At 40.9% G+C, this 18,649-nt stretch overlaps 1 pseudogene; it reads right to left on the bottom strand.

The window, feature by feature from the left end:
• Positions 1-18,649, bottom strand: part of LOC131023203 (uncharacterized) — a 71,165-nt pseudogene that overhangs the window by 44,200 nt on the left and 8,316 nt on the right.

Here is an 18,649-nt window from a genome sequence, read left to right as displayed (position 1 = left end):
AGCAGCCTTTTAGTATTAATTAATACCTAACATATAATGTGTTGTGTATTTAGAAACTTGATAAGAAGACACGTGGAAAAAAGATTTTGAAAGAGTCCGCGGTGAAGAATTTGTCATCATTGCCTTCATCATTAGTAGCACTATATTGTATGATGGAGAAGTCATTCGCGGGTGAAGGAATACGTCTTCCAATAGACTTTGAAATGTTTGGGCAAGATCTAAAAATTTGGATTCTCTTGAAGGATGATGTGATTCCCTTTTGTAATCTGGAACCGATTACAAGGAACAGCATTATCGCATACATTTGGTAAATATCTTATTAAGCTACTATCATTTATAATCGGGATTTCTTATCTAAGTCTGAAATGATTTGTTGACAGCCATTCTTATGGAAAGATGAAGACAGAGGGAAGTCTTGGGAGGTTTATGTTTGTGAATCCATTTATTGTATCTCAAAATCGACAAGACTCAACCGAGACAAGAGCCCGCAAACTAGCAGACAGGTTACTTCAGGCTTTATCAAATCAGCTGGTACTCGTTCCTTGCAACGTGGGGTAAGTGAAAATGTTAAGTTAGTAGTTAGTGTGGTATATGTTTTCGCCTCCTAATCCAATTTTTTTTATAAAATAGTGGGCATTGGATTCTGACAATCATTGATCTTGAGAAAGATCGTGTCTCTTTGATGGATCCAATTTCTCATCGGAATAAAGATACCCCATGGAAACTCGTCGTTGACACGTAAGTCTTACACACTTTAACTAATCATTTTTGTTATTGATTTTTATAGCTAATATGAAATTTCTGGTTGCCTTTGATTTCAAGTGCGATGAATATTGTGAATGCACGCAAGGGAAAAAAATTCAAGAAAACAGCAAGTTGGGAAGTGGTTAAGGTAGGTATAATTTTCTATTTATGGCTATTACAACTTAATTATGTTTGTTATTGCCAAGTTCCCTAGCTAATATGTGAACTGTAAACTGCCACTTATTGGCTGCTCTTGTTGGCTGAAAATCATGCATATGAAGGGGTAAACTGCCACTTATTGACTGCTCTTTTTCGGATTCTTGAATCTTGATAGGGTCCTATCCAGCCTGATGCATCTCAATGTGGATTTTATGTCATGAAGTTCATGAAAGAGATCATAACACGCTATGAACTTAATGCCTACACGTCTCTATCATCGATGGTAACTATATATATTATACTCTTCATCATTTAACTTTCTAATAGAACTTTTGTAATTATTCGTAAAATATATTTATGTACGTATTTCTTTTTACAGTTTAAGAATGTTAAGACATACACCGAAGCTGAAATCGATGATATTCGTGAGGAATGGGCAACTTTTGTGATAAAGCATGTGTTTGCTTGAACTTTAGGTATGATAGCGATATGTTAATGTAAATTTTCTTAGGTGCAAGCTATGGATAATTGAAAGCTGTTGCATTTACATTCATGAAATCCTTTAACTTAATGTTTTATTTGCATAAAAATTTCACATTTTGACTGCATGAAGTTGGTATTATGCAGGAATGGAGCAGATGATAGGAAAGATAGAAGTTCCCGGGAACTACAATCCTTATTTACAACAAGAAGACTACAACATGGATGGATAACCGTATAGATCTCTTGACTTGTGGTATATGTGCTTTATGAACTGAAAATATTAGTTTCTTCTACTCGAACTCGGAGAATGCTGACCTTGTCGTCTTGAACTGCATTTTGTCTGGCCTCGTTGCTTTAAATTACTCATGTATTGGACTGCATTTTGCCCTGTAGATTAACAGATCTTACTTTTGAATCTTTGATGATTGTTTTTGCAACTTCTGAATGTTAATATTATGTTCTCAATGTTATTTTATTATTTGAATTTTTTTCTTTTGAGTTTTAGATATAAATAAAAAGCAAAATTGAGAATATATAAAAAAATATGCGGAAAACTGTTATCTATTACATGCAAAACTGTTATCTATAATAAAATAGACAACAAAAATTAAAGGTCATACATAACGGTTAGTAACCGTTATGTATGATAACAATAACGAAAATAATCCGTTATGTATGTGGAGACAAACCGTTATGAATGAAAGTCATAGATAACGGATGTAAGTGTTATGTATCACAATATAAAACCGTTATCTATATCTTACAATGATAACGGTTTAAACCGTTATAAAAAGTATAAAAAACTGTTAACTATGTTATGAGAAAAAAGAAATATTATATAATAGATAACGGATTAATTCTAATACATAACAGTCGAAAACCGTTATCTTTTTCTTACAAAGATAACGGTTTAAACCGTTATAAAAAGTATAAAAAACTGTTAACTATGTTATGAGAAAAAAGAAATATTATATAATAGATAACGGATTAATTCTAATACATAACAGTCGAAAACCGTTATCTTTTTCTTACAAAGATAACGGTTTAAACCGTTATAAAAAGTATAAAAAACTGTTAACTATAATATGAAAAAATATATATTATGGAATAGATAACGGATAAATTATAATACATAACAGTCGAAAATCGTTATGTATAAAGAATATAGATAACGGTTTTATAACCGTTATGTATGTGTGGTTATACTGTTATCTATTCCCTTCATAGATAACGGTTTTATAACCGTTATGTATGTGTGGTTGTACTGTTATCTTTTCCCTTCATAGATAACGGTTTTTAAACCGTTGTGTATGACACCTATAATAGATAACACCACTATACACAACGCTTTTTTTGCTCATAGATAACGGATAAAATCCGTTATCTATGAGCGTTTTTCTAGTAGTGGCCGGTGTGTTTTCCAAAATTGACCTAAGATCTGGTTACCACCAACTAAGAATGAAAAGAGAAGACATCCCAAAGACAGCGTTTCGAACGCGTTATGGATATTACGAGTTCACCGTGATGCCTTTTGGTTTAACGAATGCCCCAGCAGTCTTCATGGACCTGATGAACAGAGTTTTCCATCAGTATCTCGATAGTTTTGTCTTAGTGTTCATTGACTACATCCTCATATACTCTAAGACTGAAGAGCATCACAAGGAACACTTGCGCATCGTACTCGAAACCCTGCGTAATGAGAGACTGTTTGCCAAATTCAGCAAGTGCAAATTTTGGTTGAAGGAAGTGATGTTTCTCGGTCACATAGTGTCGACTGAAGGAATCAAAGTAGACCCCGCCAAGGTCGAAGCGGTCAAGGAATGGAAGGCACCATCAAATGTCAATGAGATTAGAAGTTTCCTCGGGTTAGCTGGTTACTACAGAAGATTCATCGAAGGATTCTCAAAACTGGCTAGGCCAATGACTCAGCTTTTGAGAAAATGGACTAAATACGTTTGGTCTGAAGCGTGCGAACAAAGTTTTAAGGAGCTCAAGACTAGGCTGACTACTGCACCAGTGTTAGCAATACCAAAAGAGAATGAAGAATTCGTGGTGTACACTGATGCCTCGAAACTAGGATAGGGTTGCGTGTTGATGCAAAATCAGAAAGTGATAGCATACGCGTCTCGTCAATTGAAACCCCATGAGCTTAACTACCAAACTCATGATTTAGAACTAGCAGCCGTCGTGCACGCGCTGAAGATTTGGAGACACTACCTCTATGGAGTTAGGAGTGAGATCTTTACAGATCATAAGAGTTTGAAGTACTTCTTCGAGCAAAAGGATTTGAACATGAGACAACGAAGATGGCTCGAATTAGTAAAGGATTACGATTGCACCATCAGTTACCATCCAGGAAAAGCGAATGTAGTAGCTAACGCCCTGAGTCGAAAGACGAAGGCTAAGCTAGGGTATTTCATCACCCAGCAGAAGGAACTGATTCGTGACTTCGCCTCCCTCAGTTTAGAGATTGTTCATCCTTCGAACGCAGTATCGGGTTGTGTAGCTGCCTTGATAGCTAAACCTGATTTGAGAAAAAGAATTGTGCAAGCACAAAGAGAAGATTGGTTCTTGGAGAAGATGCGTCTCGCTGCAAGAACGAATGAAACGAAAGGATTCTCTGAAGCACATGATAACGCACTTATGGTTGGTGAAAGATTGTGTGTGCCACATAAGGAAGAGTTAAAGAATGAGATTATGAGCGAGGCTCATGATACTCCTTACACTGCACATCCAGGCAGCACAAAGATGTACCAGGATTTAAAGAAAATTTTCTGGTGGAAAGGAATGAAAAGAGATGTAGCCTTGTTTGTTAAACGATGTCTCACTTGTCAACAAGTGAAGGTCGTGCATCAGAGGCCGTATGGAATGCTGCAACCACTACCAATCCCCGAGTGGAAGTGGGAGCACATCAACATGGACTTCGTAGTGAGCCTACCGAAGTCGGCACGTGGAAACACTGCAATTTGGGTCATAGTGGACCGATTATCAAAGACAGCGCACTTTCTGCCAATTCAAATGACTTTTGGATTGGAGAAACTTGCAAAGTTATATGTCAAGGAGATAGTACGCCTTCACGGTGTACATGTATCTATCACGTCAGATTGTGACACCAGATTCACATCGCATTTCTGGAAAGGTTTACAAGAAGCAATGGGCACTCAGCTGAACTTCAGCACAGCGTACCACCCTCAGACTGACGGGCAGTCAGAAAGAACAATTCAGATTCTAGAAGATATGTTGCGAACGATTGTCGCAGATAAAGGTGGAAGTTGGGAGGATTTGTTACCTCTCGTGGAATTCGCTTATAACAACAGTTATCAAGCAACAATTGGAATGGCTCCATATGAGGCTTTGTATGGCCGAAAATGTCGATCACCACTTTACTGGGATGAAGTGGGTGAAAGAAAGCTGTTAGGTCCTGAACTGGTCCAACAGATGGTTGAGAAAGTCGACCACATCAAGCAAAGAATCAAAGAAACTCAAGATAGTCAAAAGTCTTACGCTGATAAACGCCGATCAGAGTTAGAATTCAATGTTGGGGATCGAGTTTTCCTCAAAGTTTCTCCCTCAAAGGGAGTTATACGTTTCGGAAAGAGGGGCAAGTTACGACCCTGTTATATAGGACCTTTTGAGATCCTAGATAAGATAGGCCCCGTAGCCTATAGGTTGGCTTTGCCACCCAGTATTGGAGACGTGCACAATGTATTCCATGTCTCTCAGTTAAGAAAGTATGTGTTTGATCCAAAACATGTGATTAAGCACGATGAAGTGGTCCTAGCCCAGGACTTACGTTATGAAGAGAAACCAGTCCAGATACTTGATCGTAAGGTTCAAGTTTTACGGAACAAGAACTTTGTTCTTGTCAAAGTGAAATGGAACCATCACGGGATGGAAGAGGCCACATGGGAACTTGAAGATTCAATGAAAGTCAAGTATCCCGAGCTAGATTACCAAGGTATGTAATTTCGGGGACGAAATTTTCTTTAAGGAGGGAGGGATGTAATACCCCGTTTCCTCGAGCTAAGTTTAGAATAATTTTGAACTTAGATTTAAGATGATTCCTCTGCCGGGTGATTCCTCTGGCGAGTGATTCCTCTGCTGGGTGATTCCTCTGGCGAGTGATTCCTCTGGCGAGTGATTCATCTGCCGGGTGATTCCTCTGGCGAGAGTGATTCCTCTGGCAAGAGTGATTCCTCTGGCGAGTATGATTCCTCTGGCGAGAGTGATTCCTCTGGCGAAAGCCATCTCGCTGCTCCCCGTGATTCCCCTGGTATCACCATTCCTCTGGTCTGACAGAGAATCACCATTCCTCTGCTCTGGTGCGGAACTAACTTTAGAGAGAGAGGAGTCAAAGCAAGTGGATAAACATAGTTAACGACTAAGATATTTTGTGCAAGTGGATAATTAAGCATGTGTTATTTATCCAATACTTGATGGCTAAGTAAATGGGATTAAATAAAACAACACCTTTCTCTTTCATCCCTCATAACATACGTCTTTTTCCTTTCTCTTCTCTCTCTTCTCTCTCGACTATCATCACCCAACACCATTGATGAGATTACTCCACCCTTCTCGGCACATTCATTATCCCTTCTGTAAGAAGTTAAACCATCAACTCCTCATTCAAGCAACAACAAGAACGAATCTCAACCGAAACCTCTTAAGGTTCCCTCTTGAGCCCTTATCTCATTTACTCAACTGTAAATTCAAGCATATCAATGGTGTCATTCCAGTAAACCAACATACCAGTATAAGTTTTTGCAAGTGCATACACTCTGTTCGTATATAATTTTACAAGCATGACATGAAATTGCATTTTTATTTTGCAATAAAAGTATTTATAATTTAATTGGTTTTATTTATAATTCCAATTACTAAAGAAAGATGAGTAAGAATATTGTTGGTGTTTTTAACTCAGGAGAAACGTTTTCAATTATTTATTCTTTAAATTTTAAAAACCCGGCTAAGTGAATCATAGAATGTTAAGCACTTCACCACGACTTAAGATTAGATTCAAGGAGACCTATTGAGAATAGATTTCCTGTAGGCTTTGAACGTCAGGAGGATTAGCACTGCTTTTCCGATTCAGAGATAACGTTAAACGACAGGCTTTGCCTATACAGTTGGGCTTATTTTCCAAATGTATGATTGAGCTAATGAGCTTAAATGTTTCGTGAAATATAAACTGTTTATCCAATAAATATTTTTGTGCACTCTGCTCTATTTAAGGCTCGCCACAACGAATCAATTGAGGTTCTCTTATAGCCTAACACGTTATTTGAGAATTGTGTACACCGTTAGCTGACTCGGTGGGTTGATCTCCATTCGGGCACTAACTAAGAGGCGTTATAAGGATGCTTGCTGGATGTGTTCCGAAGTATAGAATGTAAGGGCCTGCCTGGGTATCGTCCCGAGGTCAAAAGTAAACTTGTCTGGGTTACGCCCTCGGTTCAAGTAAATGGGAGAAATGGATCCGTCGGTGGCTAAAAGGTCCGTGATCATAGCGAGTAACAGAAATGAGTGTGACAACTGCGCGCAAATTAAGTATATATATATATATATATATATATATAATGAAATGTTTTAACAAGCTTAGAAGTTCTTTCACTTTAAAAACCTTCTAAGTCATGTCAAGTATGATTGGATAAACTGCCCTTCAGATTATGAAATGTTTCAAAAGTTGCAGCCCACTAAGTACATTAGTACTTAGCCCAAATATTTTCAAATGTTTTTTAGGTTGATGCTGGTGTTGACGGGGAGAGCTGAGGCTAGGGTTCAACTCCGTGTTTTGACTTCCGCTGTAGTACTAGCCTTTATTTGTCTTTCGTTTCCTTGACTCAAGACATTATGTTATGACTCTAAATGATATCTTTTGATAAGCTTAGACACTTGACTCTCAAGTATTTTGATTAATAAATGTTGGTTATCCGAGGCATGAAACTAAACTTGTGATCCTGAAGTTGTAATGTTTGTCGATGGATTAGTATCGTTTTGATATCTGTCTCTCTTCGTCCAAAGAGGCGAAGCCCGATTTAACAACCCATTATTCGTATTTTACAAAGTTTTTCCCTTGTTCATTTCAATGATTTAGTTGCACCTCAGTTATACTTATTCCTTCAGAAATTGGGGTGTGACAGAGTGGTATCAGAGCATAAGTTTTCTTTCATGTATCTGATAACCAAAAGCTTCTAATGTTGAGTCTAGATTAGTACCTCTAGACTTCTAAGAAAGTTGTTGAACCTCAGCTGGCCGTCACACTGCCGCAAGTAAGGTACGTTTTAAAAGTTTCAAAGTTATTAAATATTTTGAGAGCTTTCAAGAAGTGCGCGCTTACAATGAATGATGCTATATGAATTGCCAATCGCTTTCTTATTGTTATTTTGAGTCTTCGACTCATATAACCAAGTTAATATCGTGTTAGGGACTACCCGAACCCTTAACGATAGTTTCGTGTTTGGGACTACCCGAGCCCTTAACGAATCAATGATAAATGGTCGAGTTAGATTCCTTGAATCTTTCCGGCAAAAGCAAAGTTTTTAAAGAATGGGACATTTATTGTCCACGTGTTTTAAAGGTTTCAAAAGAAACAAACAAATGAATGAATGAATGAATGAAGTTTATGTTATCGTTTTAGGTTCAATGCCTATACGATCAGAATGTCGGGTCCTCTTACAAACTGTTTGAGTACCACCCAAGAATACCTTGGGAATGTTAGTCGTGATAGCTCCGCTTGATCGATTTAAGTAAGGACTGGTATGATAGAGACGTTAAATATAGATACATTATAACGTAAAAGCAATGAGATGAGATTAAGAATTCACTTAAGTACTCCACCAAAATAGATCAGTTTCCACATAAAGTAGGCCTTTCACAGGGTTATACTATAGAAGCGATATACCTTGTGTATATCTATGTAGGTATGCATGTGGAATGAGTCTCACTGTTGTGTTGTTTTCGTCCGTAATTCAGAATGGAAGATGCGCCAAGAGGACGCGGTAGGGGACGAGGACGTGGTCGCGGACGTGGCAGGGGATTCGTCCCTGAACAGCCTGTTCCACAAGTAGCACCGAATCGTACTGCTGAAGAAAAGTTTCGTAAGGAAAAGCCTCCAACGTTTGATGGTCTGGGTGATCCCACGGACGCCGAGAAATGGGTCAGGGCAGTGGAGCGAATTTTCAGCTACATTCGTTGCGAAGACGGGGAGAAAGTGACTTGCGCGTCTTACCAACTGGTAGACGAAGCCGACTTCTGGTGGGAGTCGGTGAGGCGCACAATGACTGAGGAACAGTGGAAAAATTTCACTTGGGAAGATTTTAAGAATGAGTTGTATGAGAAGTACATACCGGGATGCTATAGACAGAAGAAACAGAACAGTTCTGGAATTTGAAGCAGAGGGCTGGGACAGTGATTGAGTATGACAGGGCTTTTAACCAGTTGTCACGATATGCACCAATGTTAGTGGACACTGATGAGAAGCGTGCAGAGAAATTCAAGAATGGACTGCGCCACGAGATATCGATCTCCCTAGCGAGTCAGAGAGGTCTCACTTATGCACAAACACTGAGCAGGGCTCTCACCATTGAATCATTGCTACCAAGGGAGAAATGAAAGGCTCCTGGAAAGTCTGGTTTTGTACCACCTCAAGATGGTGGTAAAGGAAAAAGGAAATGGAACGAGAGAATGAGTGGAAACCCTGGAAATAAAAATGGATTTGGGAAGAAACCATGGGCTGTAAACCAAAATCAGAATCAGCCTCAGAACCAACAACATCAGGCAATTATTAAAACACTTTGCCCGAAGTGTCAGAAACTCCATCTAGGAGAATGCCTGAGAGGAATGAACGCCTGCTTTACCTGCGGAGAAACTGGGCACTATGCTCCGGCATGTCCAAGGAAGAGAGGACGAGCACCGCAACAGCCATAGAACCAGGGTCGTGGAGTGAAGGAATATTAAATTGAATTAATACTCGATTGCCCGATGATCATTTCTTGGATTATTATTAATTCATCATACAACGATTAATTCCTAACATGCTCCTATGAATTTAACAGCTGCACTTAGGTGTTAGGAAATACTTACTTGGGAATTGGATGCACAGATGATTGATGATCGCGTCGAATGATTCAGACTCCAGCTCCGATCTTCTCGACTGTATCCCGCTCAATTCCCAACGTTGGATGGACAACGAGCTATGAGAACTCCCAAGACAGAAAGGCCAATCACGTTCCTGCGCCTCCCTCTGCTCTCAAAACCCTAATATTTTATCAGTGTATTTTCCTGAGAGCTGACAGCTGTATTTAAAAATACAGAAAAGAGAGAGAGGAGGCGCCACTTAAAGTGCTAGGGCCGAAAATCTGTCTTCTTGGGCTAGGAGACATTGGGCCAGCCCAGGGACCAGATACAAGGAATAAAGATGGGCCTCAAATAAATTAATTTATCTATGGTCAGCCCAGACCATAATTAATTTATAAATATCAGTTCATTCCACTAGAGAACCGATACTGACTTACCCCTTTATTGCCGGTGATGAGTCGGGGCTTGTATTTAGACTTATTAAATCTCCGTATTTAAAATATCCGACATCCATTAATTAATTAAAGCTCTGACAGCTTAAATTAATTAATCTCTTAATAATTCCTTAAGCAGTACCACTCAATCTTTATTATTACGCCTGAACTTAATCAACCTGCAGGGTTTAGCGTAATAAACCTTATTGAGCTCCTTAAGGGGATGTCATTATCCTATACCGGATACGGGTACTAATACAGATAATCAAATATCATATATTAACCGCTATCACCCAAGATACAGAGTACTCGAGTTAGTATATAACTTTCACCCATAGTAAGTCAAAGTGATATACGAGTTAACATATATATCTGAATACTTATTAGTATTAAGATTTATGAGTCACCGAGATCTTGATTCTTCACTTAAGTCAGATAGAAGAATACATCTCAAACTGTGGTCCTATCAATACGTAATGACGTACCAGTATAGACAAGTAGCCAAGACAAACTACTTCCATCTATACTGCAGCCTAAACCAATAACTTGTCCTAGAGTTATTTCGGCTGTGATCATATTATATCTCTTAAGGTTATTCCAATTATATGGTCTTCTGTGATCTACAACACACCATATAATCTACTTATACAGAGATAAAGAACATACATATGCAATCATGAACACAATCAGATAGGAGATAAGAATAGTGAATAACAGGAATCATTGTATACAAGCATAAAGTTCTTGCTTTCAGTATACAAATCCAACAATTTCCCACTTATACTAAAGCAAAACTTTTAGTATACAATGTGTCTAAATACTAGCTATTACAAAACTTCACTTCATCTCTCCCACTTATACTGAAAGTTTTTCTCTAAGTGGGTGGCATCAACCGCAATCCCATCCCTCGAGCATGCTTCTCATAGGTCTTTTGCGGTAAGCTTTTCGTGAAAGGATCAGCTAGGTTCTCCAATGTATCAATCTTTTCTACTAGCACATCTCCTCTGTTTACGATTTCTCGTATGATGTGGTACTTTCTCTCTATGTGTTTTGACGCCTTGTGGCTCCTGGGTTCCTTAGAATTTGCCACTGCACCCGAGTTATCACAATAAATTATGATACTCTTAGGCAAATTAGGGACCACTCCTAGATCCAAGAGGTAGTTCCGGAACCATACAGCCTCCTTAGCAGCTTCCGAAGCAGCTACATACTCGGCTTCCATGGTGGAGTCTGCAATGCACTTCTGCTTTGCACTCCGCCACAATACGGCTCCACCTCCCAAGGTAAACACATAACCAGAGGTAGATCTCTTCTCATCCCGGTCAGCCTGGAAATCCGAATCGGTGTAACCCAAAGGAAATAGACTGTCTGACTGGTAAACTAGCCTATAATCTCGAGTCCGTTTCAGGTACTTGAGAATATGCTTTACCGCAGTCCAGTGTCCTGGTCCAGGGTTCGACTGATATCTTGCAACCATGCCAACGACATAGCAAATATCAGGTCTCGTGCATAGCATCGCATACATGAGGCTACCTACGGCGGAAGCATAGGGTATCTTCCTCATCTCCTCAACCTCACTAGGCGTCTTAGGACACATGTCCTTAGACAGAGGAATGCCATGTCTAAAAGGTAGCAAGCCTTTCTTGGCATTTTGCATGCTAAAACGAGCAATCACAGTATCAATGTAAGACGCTTGAGATAAGCTCAACATCCTTTTCTGGCGATCACGAACGACCTTGATCCCCAGGATGTACGCTGCATCTCCTAAGTCTTTCATTTGAAACTGTTCGGATAACCACTTCTTTATGTCCGATAATAGCTTAACATTGTTGCCAATGAGGAGGATATCATCTACATAAAGTGCAAGGAAAACCACGTCACCATTGGCATCTAAACGGTACACGCAACTTTCGTTCTCACAACGAGTAAATCCATAGGATTTAATGACCTCGTCAAAACGTTTGTTCCATGACCTCGAAGCTTGCTTAAGTCCATAAATGGACTTCTTAAGCTTCCATACAAGATGCTCTTCGCCCTTCTTCACAAACCCTTCAGGTTGCTGCATATAGATGTCCCTTCCTTCTTCAAGGAAACCGTTTAAGAAAGCGGTCTTGACATCCATTTGCCAAATCTCAAGGTTCATGTGGGCTGCTATGGCAAGGAGTATTCGGATAGACTTGAGCATGGCAACCGGCGAGAAGGTCTCATCATAATCTATACCCTGTTCCTGGTATAACCTTTCGCCACCAGTGTAGCTTTAAAAGCTGCGACTTCGCCATCTGAATCTCTTTTTCTCTTGTATACCCACCTACTACCTATAGCTAGGAAGCCATCTGGTAGTTCGGTCTTCTCGTATACATCCATAGCACCCATGGATTCTATTTCAGAAACCATGGCCTCGTACCAAGAATCTGCATCTTGATCTTTCATCGCTTGTCTAAAGTTGTCAGGGTCGATATCCTTTTGTTCATCAACAGGGAGAAGATCCGAAGATTCTCCCAAGAACATAAATCGATCGGGTTGAACTACAACCCTCCCACTACGACGAAGCGGTGGTGGTACAGTTGTGACAATGGTTTGTGCAGGGTCCTGTGGTGCATTTACTTGCACACTTGGCTGGGGTGATGGAATCGCCTGTCCATTGCCTTCGATTTCTTGAAGGACAATCTCGGACTTAGACTTGTGATTACTTTCATAATCGTGTTCCAAGAATCGTGCGTTGGTGCTAACAACCACTTTCTGATCCTTCGGATTATAAAAGTAACCACCTTTCGTTTCCTTAGAGTATCCTATAAACAGCATTAGTTCGCATCTCGGCTCCAATTTCCTCGCTTCCTTGTCTAGCACGTATGCAGGACAACCCCATATCTTTATATGATTCAAGCTGGGCTTTCGCCCTGACCATAACTCAATAGGAGTTTTAGGAACCGATTTGGACGGTACCCGATTCAGCAAATAAACCGCTGTTTCCAAGGCATATCCCCAAAACGAAATAGGCAATGATGCATAGCTCATCATAGATCGTACCATTTCCATAAGAGTCCTGTTTCTTCTCTCTGCTACACCGTTCTGTTGGGGAGTACCCGGTGCAGTCAATTGGGATGTAATCCCAAAATCTGACAAGTATTGCAAGAACTCGTTCCCGAGGTATTCGCCACCGCGATCAGACCGCAATGACTTGATAGATTTACCCGTTCTCTTCTCCACCTCCGCCTTGAATTCTTTGAATTTCTCAAAGCATTCAGACTTGCGTTGAAGAAGGTAAATATACCCATACCTTGAGTAATCGTCAATGAAAGTGACGAAGTACTCGTACCCTCCACGAGCTCTAGTGGACATCGGTCCACACAAGTCAGAGTGAATCAATTCTAACACATCCGAGGCCCTATTCTCCTTTGCCTTAAAAGGCCTTGCCGTCATCTTTCCCTCTATACAGGATTCGCAGGTTCTAAATGGCACAACTTGAAAGTCTTTCAAGATTCCATTTGAAACGAGCCTTTGGATCCTATTTAGATTGATGTGGCCTAATCTTAGGTGCCAAGTATGTGTATATTGTTCATGAGAATAATATTTTCTCTTATTTGGATTTGGAAGAATTTGTGATGTAGATGCAACATGGACAGAGTTATTCATTGGACATGTAATAGTATAGAGAGAATTGTTCAAAATTCCAGAACAAATAATCTTGTTATCTCTCATGATAGAGACACCCCCATCAAAAGTAACAGAATATCCATTCAAAAACAACTTTGAAACAGAAATTATGTTCCGCCGAAACTCCGGCACATATAAAATATCTCTCAAAACTAAAATGTCATCACCAAAACATAAAGATAAATCTCCAATAGCAACAGCTGCGACCTTCGACGCATTGCCCATGGAGATGGTGATCTCATCACTTGCTAGCTCCCTTGTTGGGTTGAACCCCTGCAAGGTGTAACAAACATGGTCAGTTGCCCCTGTATCCACTACCCACGAATGAGTAGAAAACGAAGCTAAACATGTTTCTGTTACTAAAACTTGTGACGTACCTTGTCCCTTTGCCTTGAGCACTGGACAATCTTTCTTCCAATGCCCAACCTTGCCGCACTTGAAGCACTTTCCCTTGGCTGTCGGCTTGTTCACGCTGCCGCTAGGGCCATCAACTTTGGCTTTACCGCTCCCACTAGCCTCATGGTCATGCTTGCCCTTTGGACCTTTCCACTTCTTTTTCCCGCCTTTCGACGAAGAAGTAGATCCCTTGGCAGCAACAAGGACCTCTTTCCCATTGCGCGTGCCCATGACCCCCTCTGCCGAAACTAGAGCATTCAATAACTCATTAAGAGTATAGTTGGCCTTGCTCATAACGACATTGAGACGGAAATGCTCAAAAGTTTTGGGGAGAGTATTGAGGATGATATCGACCTTGGCTTCGCCTTCGATACCCCCTCCTAGCAGATCAAGCCTGTCAAACAGATTTGTCATATGCATGACATGATCGTGCACCGAGCTGCCCTCGCTCATTTTACAAGATAAGATTTCTCTCATCAAGTTAAAACGAGCAGACCTCTCGGACTCCCCATAAACCTCGCTGAGGTTTAACATGATGGTCGCTGCGTCATCCATGACCTGATGCTGGAGTTGCAAATTTTGCGACATAGTCATCATAATATAGCACTTGGCCATATTATTCGACTTGTGCCACCTTTTATGCGCCTCACGTTCCGCATCAGTCGACTCATCAGTTAAGGCCGCGGGACGTGGAGTGGTAAGCACAAAACTGTGCTCATCAGCGTCAAGAATATACATAATATGGCGTTTCCATTCGGTGTAATTTGGACCGGTGAGAGGATTGTTTGCTAGAATGTTAATAATCGGAGACATAGACATATCTGAAAGTAAACAAATAAACATGTAAGAACGTGAAAGGCATATAGTTCGTAACAATAATATTGTAACCTTTTGATAAAACAATATTAATGAAACCTCCAACGGCTCAAAGAATACCATGTGCAAGCCACGTTGGGTGGACGTTTACACATGAACTCCTCAACCAGACTATTTACCTAGTCATTTAATTTCCATCCATGTCAACTTAACCTTTCGACAAAGGAAATTAATAGTTGGCACCTTAACTAGACCATATCATCATCAAGAAGGGACTCCTTTGGGAGTTGTACATTGTACTTGATATGATATCTAAGCAATGACCACATTTTAACCTTGAAAATTAAATTCTCGAAATTAGCATACTCACTAGGACCATGCCGCTTTCAATTTAATTTTCTTGGTTATCTTATTTAATTCCATTCTCCAAAGTACTTGTGAAAATTACACAAGTAAGCCACGTTGGGTGGACGTTTACTGCATAACTCCCACTACTTTAATGGTTTAAATATTTTTATAGAAACCTCTTCTGACAAACTTATGAAAAACAAATATGAAGTAAGCCACGTTGGGTGGACGTTTACTTATATTGCTAATCACTTTGTCTAGAGACCGCATGTGGAGGTCTAAAATAATTTTTAATTACTATAAAAATTATTAAACTGCTTAGTCTTTTTCTTTCAAAAGGTTTGTTATGCTCAAGCACATAAACCTAAACATGCTTCTCTAGAACGCAACATGTAAATCATGCTCGCAGAATTCTAAAACATGCTTAAGAAAACGGCAAACCTACTAACATGCTCGCCTAAGCGCAATTAAAAAACAAATATTAACAAGCAAAGACGTGCAAAAAGCAGGTAAAGAGCATAAGGGATTAACAACCACGACATGCAAAGAACAGTAATAAAAGAATTAAAATTCTTCGTGACCCATTCGTGGAAACCCAACATCTATTCTATTACAAGCCCAAAAACAGAATAAAACTTGGCCCGAACACATGGGCCCGTCAAGCTAGGGTTTGGGCCCCCTTGGGTTGAGAAACAATCGGCCACCTAGGGTTTGGAACCCTAGGCGCCGCCGCCTCCAGCCAGCAACAGCAGTCTACGGCGGTGGCTGCCCCACCGCCGGTCTCCTCCTTGTTCTCGGCTCCGGCAGCACCAGCCTCGGCAGCAGGCGCAGCAGCGGCCCGGGCAGACAGCCGAGCAGTGCGGCGCTGGGCGCGCAGCACGCAGCCAGCAGGCACGTGCGCGCACGGCCCACGCACGCCCAGCCCTCGCCTCGATTCCAGCCGCAGCAACGCACGGCGGCAGCAGCACAGCAGCAACTCCAGCGTGCGGCAACGGCAGCGGCAGCAGCGGCAGCGTGCTGCCCGCCGGGCGCGCAGCGCGCAGAGCGCGCAGGCGCAGCCCCGGGCGCGCACCGCCCCTGCCCGCTGCCTCCCGTCGCACGCCTTGCCCTTTTTCGCCTCGCCCCGCGCGAACCGCACCTGCAGCAGCAGCCCTCGGCATCCGCGGCACTCGGCGCTGCTCGGCAGCCCGACCAGGCGCGCGCGGCACAGCGCGCAAGTGCTCGTGCGCACGCTGCCCTCGGCGCCGGCAGCCCGTGTCGCGCCGTGCTGTCCCGTCGTCCTCCCACCAAACACCGTCCCTCGTTGTTGATTCATCGTCATCCTCGTTTCGTTCTTCAATTTTACAGATTTACAACGGAAAAACAAATACAATTGAAATCCTAATCTAACCACGGATTTTCTCGTGGTGAAAAACGATTACAACGTCAAACGACGTATCCCACGAATCAACGAATCACGAAGAACAACAGCAGTTAAAAAACAACGCACATTATTAATCGTACACAAATTAATAATAGAGCCAAGAAATTAATCCTGGGCTCTGATACCAATTGAAGGAATATTAAATTGAATTAATACTCGATTGCCCGATGATCGTTTCTTGGATTATTATTAATTCATCATACAACGATTAATTCCTAACATGCTCCTATGAATTTAACACCTGCACTTAGGTGTTAGGAAATACTTACTTGAGAATTGGATGCACAGATGATTGATGATCGCGTCGAATGATTCAGACTCCAGCTCTGATCTTCTCGACTGTATCCCGCTCAATTCCCAACGTTGGATGGACAACGAGCTATGAGAACTCCCAAGACAGAAAGGCCAATCACGTTCCTGCGCCTCCCTCTGCTCTCAAAACCCTAATATTTTATCAGTGTATTTTCCTGAGAGCTGACAGCTGTATTTAAAAATACAGAAAAGAGAGAGAGGAGGCGCCACTTAAAGTGCTAGGGCCGAAAATCTGTCTTCTTGGGCTAGGAGACATTGGGCCAGCCCAGGGACCAGATACAAGGAATAAAGATGGGCCTCAAATAAATTAATTTATCTATGGTCAGCCCAGACCATAATTAATTTATAAATATCAGTTCATTCCACTAGAGAACCGATACTGACTTACCCCTTTATTGCCGGTGATGAGTCGGGGCTTGTATTTAGACTTATTAAATCCCCGTATTTAAAATATCCGACATCCATTAATTAATTAAAGCTCTGACAGCTTAAATTAATTAATCTCTTAATAATTCCTTAAGCAGTACCACTCAATCTTTATTATTACGCCTGAACTTAATCAACCTGCAGGGTTTAGCGTAATAAACCTTATTGAGCTCCTTAAGGGGATGTCATTATCCTATACCGGATACGGGTACTAATACAGATAATCAAATATCATATATTAACCGCTATCACCCAAGATACAGAGTACTCGAGTTAGTATATAACTTTCACCCATAGTAAGTCAAAGTGATATACGAGTTAACATATATATCTGAATACTTATTAGTATTAAGATTTATGAGTCACCGAGATCTTGATTCTTCACTTAAGTCAGATAGAAGAATACATCTCAAACTGTGGTCCTATCAATACGTAATGACGTACCAGTATAGACAAGTAGCCAAGACAAACTACTTCCATCTATACTGCAGCCTAAACCAATAACTTGTCCTAGAGTTATTTCGGCTGTGATCATATTATATCTCTTAAGGTTATTCCAATTATATGGTCTTCTGTGATCTACAACACACCATATAATCTACTTATACAGAGATAAAGAACATACATATGCAATCATGAACACAATCAGATAGGAGATAAGAATAGTGAATAACAGGAATCATTGTATACAAGCATAAAGTTCTTGCTTTCAGTATACAAATCCAACATGGAGGACATCGGGGGCCGCCCCAAAATGCTAGGGCATATGCCCTTAACCAAAATCAAGCAGCGGGAAACCAAGGAAACTTGGCAGGTATGATTAATGTCTTTGACGTACCGATAATAGCTTTGTTTGATACTGGAGCGTCCCACTCTTTCATTTCACATGCTGCTTGTAAGAGATTAGAACTGACTCCACAATTGGCTGAGACAACTTTAGAGGTTAGCACCCCTGGTGGTGGAAGATTGGCTGCTAAAGACGTTATCTCGAATTTAGTGCTGAAACGTTTAAGGCAAAATTGTATGTCATCGCTATAATAGATTTTGACATGATCCTAGGGATGGACTGGCTTACTCAAGTCGGTGCCACGATACTGTGTAACGAGAGAAAGATCTATTTCCAATCCGCTGGAAAGGAGAAAGCAAGTTTTCATGGCATAAGAATGGGAGAAAGAGTACCAGTGATTTCAGCAATGAAGGCCACGAAGATGATGAGGAAGGGAAAATGTCAGGCTTTCCTAGTCAGTTTGACAGGAGAACATGAAGTAGAGAAAATGATCGAAGAAGTTCGCGTGGTTCGAGAGTTCAAAGATGTCTTTCCTGAAGAATTGCCCGGTTTGCCACCAGACCGACAATTAGAATTCACGATAGATCTGGA

The sequence above is a fragment of the Salvia miltiorrhiza genome, chromosome 4 (assembly GCF_028751815.1).
Source record: "Salvia miltiorrhiza cultivar Shanhuang (shh) chromosome 4, IMPLAD_Smil_shh, whole genome shotgun sequence".
NCBI lineage: Eukaryota > Viridiplantae > Streptophyta > Magnoliopsida > Lamiales > Lamiaceae > Salvia > Salvia miltiorrhiza.
This window is presented reverse-complemented; position numbering and strand designations above follow the sequence as displayed.